Genomic DNA, 6537 nt, shown 5'->3' with positions numbered 1-6537 from the left:
AATAACAGTTGCAGTTCTACTGAAGCAGTGGGCAGCCACTGAGTAGCCTGGGAGCCAGACGAATCTGCCATTGCAAAAAATAGAAAATCCTGCTCTAGGCTATTGACTCGGTCAAGGACTCTGGCTAGGGATGCATGACATAGGATTTTATCCACCAATATCGACCAATATTGATATCAATACCTACAGTATATTTCAATGCCAGTTTCCACCAGTAGGGATTACCGTACACCTGTTATACTGTAATAGCATTACTTACAAACTTCTCCTCCTCACCTATAAATGTGTCAGTGCCCTAGCTTCAAAAGTACCTATCAGACCTCCTCCATAAACATCCCCACTCACAGAACCTGCAGTCGGACCGCATGTCTGAATAGGACCGCAGCGCTCCTATTCCCTGCACCAGCATGCAGACCTTTGGGGATATGGCCTTCAGTGTGGCAGCCCCCAACCTCTGTAACTCTCCCGATGGAGATTTGCTTCTTCAACTCTGCACTCTTTTAAGGCTATGTTATTTTTTTTACTGTAATGATTGGTGAAGATGCACATACCAAACTAGAAAGTGGATCAGTGGAGTGAAAATTTTCGCTATAGGGGGCACACCCCTACCTCCCTCCATTGTTGTGTCTGTGTGGTGTGGTGCATGTGCATGTGTGTGTATGTATGTTCAACTGTTTTGTGAAATCATGACCGAAACAAATAAACTAACTAATTAACTACTAACTAACTAACTAACACTGTTTTGGTGTTGTGTGCCTATGAAAAGGCACACGGCAATGACAATCAAATAATGCTTATCAAAGAATGCTTATCATTAATGTCTTGTGTGAGTTATGTTTGTACAGGGCCAGACTGAGAACAAAAATCAGGGCGGTAATGTAAATTACAATGCCCCACATGTCTGTCCAAACTGACTTAAAACATGTAAGTACTGTAGTTAGAGCAGGCAGCCAGCCAATTACTGCTAAACGGTATGGAACTTGTGAACTTTGGGTCATCCCCCAGCTGATGAGCAGTCCATTTTATCAGATAGGTTAACACAAGCTGTTTTTCCACCAATACGTCAATGTGGTTGGCACTTGGCACATATCGAGAATAATTTAGATATCTACAATCCCAATATCGCTAATGCTAAAAAGTAATTATCGGCGATACAGATATGATGGCCGATATACTGTGCATCCCTAGCACTGGATACAGGGTACTCCATTATGTGCCCAAAACACATTATGGTTTATGGTTTCAAGAGTAAACTTTCACAGCGTTTTGATTCTTTTATGCTTGTGAGGGGACCGTACTTAGTGGGGGAACATAGAACCCGGGGAACATATGGATGACTCCCTTGTGAGCACTAAACACGAATAGTAAATGGACTGCATTTCGACCCCTCCCTCTACAATGTACTTCACATTTACCCATTCACACACACACAGTGTCTAAATAATATAATATTACAAAGAATTATACACATCCTGATCACCAATGGGAATTTCACCTTAATGATAAACACATTCCTTTATTCCATTATTTCAAAACAATGATACAGGTTATAAAACACCATACTTTGGATACTGAATGTAGCTGGAACCTTGCCCAATTCACCAACAGCCATATAGGAAAACTTTTGATTGGTTCAGAATCAAAATCCAGTTAGCACTGTTTCAGTTTGGTAACATATGGAGCACAATAAAGATGTGGTTATGTCATGATGCTGGACAGTCAGCAGACCAGCAAGAGGGCAATATGTCAATCCATGTAAAATGTATGTATGTCTAAACTGGTGCAGGCTTAACTGTAAGGGGATTATGTGACCACCCTAACCTCTCACTGCCAAAACCAGCATAATGAAAGAAACCAGAAAGTAAATCAGTTGAGAAATATGAGAAAATTGGATTCATTTAATCTTTCTTACTGTCTTTTCTCTAGATAGCATTAAATTGTATAAAGCTATTGAAACGGTCTGCCTTTGCGATAACACATCTGAAATAATTGAGCTCCACGATCTTCCAGATCACATAAGATTCAAGTTATGAACAACCACCAATATACAGCAGACACCCACTATATTCTGACAGTCTTGATTCATTGACAGCACATCTAGAGTGTGTTTCGGTAAGCCCGTTAAAGGAGTGTATGTGTGTGAGGGAAGGCAATTTGAGTTGCTCTTACAGCAGCTCAGAGTGTCAAAGTTCAATTCAAGAAGTGCAAAGACCTGTAACTAAGAGGCTTATTCGTAAGACGCAACAGAAGCCATACATATAACACACTCCAGTCCCTAAAGCAATTTCCGGGTTGGAAACCCTTACCTAACCCTTAAGGACAAAGGTTGGTGAAAACAAACAAATGACATTCTATCTTGGAATCCCCATTGATGACGTCATTGGTACTGAAGGCAGGTTTCTGAACTGTCCACAGCCCTCCCTCCTCTGAGACACAGAGCGAGTAGACAGAAATGGTGCTATCTTATAATGAGCATTAATGAGGACCAATTATAAGAAGATAATATTGAAAATGGGGGAATTGCTCCTTAAAGGGGAATACCACTCATTTTCAACATTGAACCATGTCATAATATACCTTAGAGCTGTTGTGTGGAAATAAGAAAAAAGTCCCCCCCCCCCTTCTATGTCGCCTAGAACTGGAGAATTGATTGTTGGGGTCATGTGATCAGTGACATACGGAAGGTGTACTCTTGTGTACTCTTCACTAGAATGGTGAATTTCCCTTCCAGCCAATTGATTTCTATTATCTACAAGTACAATGTCTTGTGAAAGTCGCACTGTTTCAGCTGGAAGTGAAATTCTAGTGAATGACGCAGCCTAGAGGGCGGAGTGGAGCCAAAGAGTACACCTTCCGTATGTCACTGATCACATGACCCCAACAATCAATTCTCCAGTTCTAGGCAACATAGAGGGGGGGGGGGGAGTTTTTTCTTATTTTATAACAGCTCTGACATGGTTCAATGTTGAAAATGAGTGGTATTCCCCTTTAAAGGATATTTGTCACTGTAGTTAAACTGTATGGATGGAGGCTAAACCATTCTGACACAGGCAGAAAGACAGGCAGACTTACAGACAGACAGAGAGTTAGCTCCACAGATGGCACCAGTAGCCAGTTTCCAAGAAGTGCTTAAAGGTATTACACAGGATAACTTTGCAGGTATTTCCCTTGTGACCTTTGGGTCACCCACCAGCTGATGAGCAGGCCATCTAATCAGCAGTCCTGATGCATGCCCTACCTGGGCAGCTTTAAGGAGATCCCATGGTCTCCATCATTAATTATAGCTGGCTGCAGAGGTGTCGAGACCTTCCGCAAGCCTCTGACCAGGGGACACCCCATTCTTTAGTCTGTAACATCTTAACACTCCAGAGGTGACAATGTTCTCCAAACATCAGATTTAAATACAGTACATCTCAGTAACACACTCACGGAGGGTAACCTACCTGCGTTATTAAAGTAGATACACGAATATCTAAATTCAAGCCATGGTGACAATATTTCAATGAAGCGCCCCAGCTCATAGCATACTTCTTAGTAAGTATGAACACAATACATTTTTCTTCACGGCTCCCCCACACATTAGAATGTCCTTCTAATGCGTGGGGGGGCGTGATTTTTCCATTACTTTTTTCAGCTTATTTTACTTGAAAGTGAAATATCCCTTTCGTGTTTTAGCAAATATTTTTGGTCAGTTTGTCTTGTGTGATGAGATTTATCAGACACCTGCTGCTATTCACCTTTGAACCAATCTCTATCACCAATTGAACAGAATAATGCTTTAATCTGCTAATTGCATGACTCATCATCAATCATGAATCATCTAACCCCTGCTCATTTTGCTAGGGTGGGATGGCTCAGGGTAGAGGACAGAGTACAGCAACTTGCAATGGGCCTGGTCTACAAGATACACTACACCACAAAGACACCCATGTACCTGTCAAACTACTTCAAAATCGTTAAGGCCTATTCATACTCGACGTAAGACCCTTAAGTAAGCATAAGGAACGGAGAGGGAGACCAAAAAGGGGAGGGGGGATGGGGGGTTTTGTCCGTCGATTATGTCATCCGTCAGGTTAGCTCTGAGCTCAACCTGACGTACCTGACGTACGTTCACTGCTTCCCTCTGGAGGATGAATAGCCTCTTGGCCCTAATCACGCATAAGCAACGTCTCAAACTATGAATACACTGAATGCACTGATGTAAAGAATGTACCAGTTCCTCACCCCCGACGTACGTCAATCCCCATCTCCGTCAAGTATGTATGCCACGAGACGTCAAAAATCATAACACCAGAGGGAGCTCTGGTTAACCTTGTTCTACTGCTATGCCACCAAAATGTGGAATGCCCTTCCAACAGTCATAAAAAAGTGAGAATCCTTACTACACTCTCCAAAAACCTCAAAACCGCTCTAATAGAACACTTACAGGTGGCTGCAATTCGGAACAGGCCCCTGTAAAAAGTCCAAGCCTATCACCAGAAATGGTGCATTAGCTTCTTTTGCAAACTGCTAAATAAAGTATTCAATCAATCAATCAATCAATCAATCAATCGATAGTGATACACAGTGTACTTATTACCTTGTTACACTTTTTTTTAAATTATTACTATTTTATTTAGAGTAGCCAATTATTTTTTACCCCCTTTTTCTCCCCAATTTTGTCATTATGCCAATTGACTCCTCCCCACACACATTTCTTTGTTGTTACTGCCGTTGTATCCTACACTGGCTCACCTGCCAGTGAGGAACCCCCACCAGGAGGACTGGTGGAAGTCAAGAAATAACCTGCTCTGCAAGCTCGCTGGTGCAAAATGGCGGCAGCCTCCACACTGCGCACCTTAGCACTGGCCCTTGCATATTCTGCAGCAGAATATTGTGCCCCTGTCTGGTCCTGTCTTCCCATCTACCAATCCATGCAGACATCTACAACCCACCCACTGCTCGACTTCTCTCCAGACGACCAATTTGGAAGAACACCCCACCAGCTGACTTCACCATCCAATCAGCTTGGAAAAATGAATGGGAGTCCAAGGAGGTCCCAAACAAACATCTGGTGTCAGACCCCAACCAACAGGTCCTTGAGACCAACCTCCCAAGGAGACAGTGATTTACTCTACGCTCAATCGATTCAGGACTGGACATGGCCCCTGCTTGGCCAGCCTTCACAAAAGGGGCAGTAGCCCAAGCCCACTGTGTGCTTGTGGAGAGGAGCAAACTATGGAGCACATCATAGAAGTTTGTCCTCTCCAAAGACTGAAAGGAGGATTAGTGACCCTCCATACAGCAGACCAGGAGGCAACTGCTTGGCTTAAGGACTTTCGCTAAATAAAACCAGGAGGGCGTAGAGCCTTCGGCCTACTCCTCCCACCCAACACTCCCTGGTGAAAGGTGCTGCCCCAGCCTGAGAGCCTTCGGCCTACTCCTCCTACCCAACGTACGTGCAATGACCAATATCACCCTCTCCGCTCAGCTTCCCTCCCCCGAACACGGGCCAATTGTGTTTGTGCACGCCCGACAAAGCCATTTGCACCACGGTGGCTTTGAACCCAAAACCTCCGTAGTGGTGGGCAGGGACTTTAGCACTGCGCCACCCGAGCGCCCGTTACGCATTTTCCCTGAAGCTGCCACGTGGATAGATTGCTACATGGGTTGGCTGAGGAGCCATCTGTCATGCTGGCCACTAAAGCTACCACAATCCAACAAAGTACTGACTAGTGACTATAATAACATATTTACGCCACTGCTCGTTTAAAGTCTATAGGCATGAACCTCCCACCTTTATAGAGTACTGAAGTCCTGACGTCACTCGTTCATCCCCTGGGTTGCGGAAGTAATTTCTCTATGGAGAATAACATTGGGTCATCTTAGAATCGTCTCATGTAAGAATTGTGGTCCAAAAATAAACAAACTGTCCCGGCGATATTGTCAGGGAGGTGTCGCTGTATTGTTTATGATAGTCAGTCACTCATATTTGATAAAGTCTATTTCTGGCAAAAATGTAACTAATTTGGCCGTAGTAACATTAGCGTTTTCTCACCGTCAGTTGATGCTTCATATCCATATGAGTCAAACCACCGGGGTCATTTGTTTATTTTTGGAACACAGTTCTTATTTGACGCGATATTAAACAAGTCTATGGGAATTCTGAATGGGGGAAATAAACCGCAACCCAGGTAGGATGAGTAAATTACGTCAGACTTCGGTGCTCTATTGAGAACAAGCTAATACATATATATATATCATTTTATTTTTTTTGTTTTGTGGAGTATATCAGTTTATTTATTTTTTTGTTTAATATTTTTATTAGGGAATGGTTACAGAGGTACATAGGTACATTTGTATTCCCTTTTTGGGGGGATTTTTTCCCCTTTATCTCTGTGTACATGGAGAAACGGTAATAGTGATACAACAAAACATTTGCATGGTATGAGGGTTTAAACTTACTATGTTAAGCACAGTAAAACAGAACAAAATGAGAACAAGCTAATATTTTACAATAACCTCAGGACCAAGAAGTAAAATATGAGTTTTTAGTCA

The sequence above is a fragment of the Gymnoscopelus microlampas genome (assembly GCF_963454915.1).
Source record: "Gymnoscopelus microlampas genome assembly, chromosome: 18".
NCBI lineage: Eukaryota > Metazoa > Chordata > Actinopteri > Myctophiformes > Myctophidae > Gymnoscopelus > Gymnoscopelus microlampas.
This window is presented reverse-complemented; position numbering follows the sequence as displayed.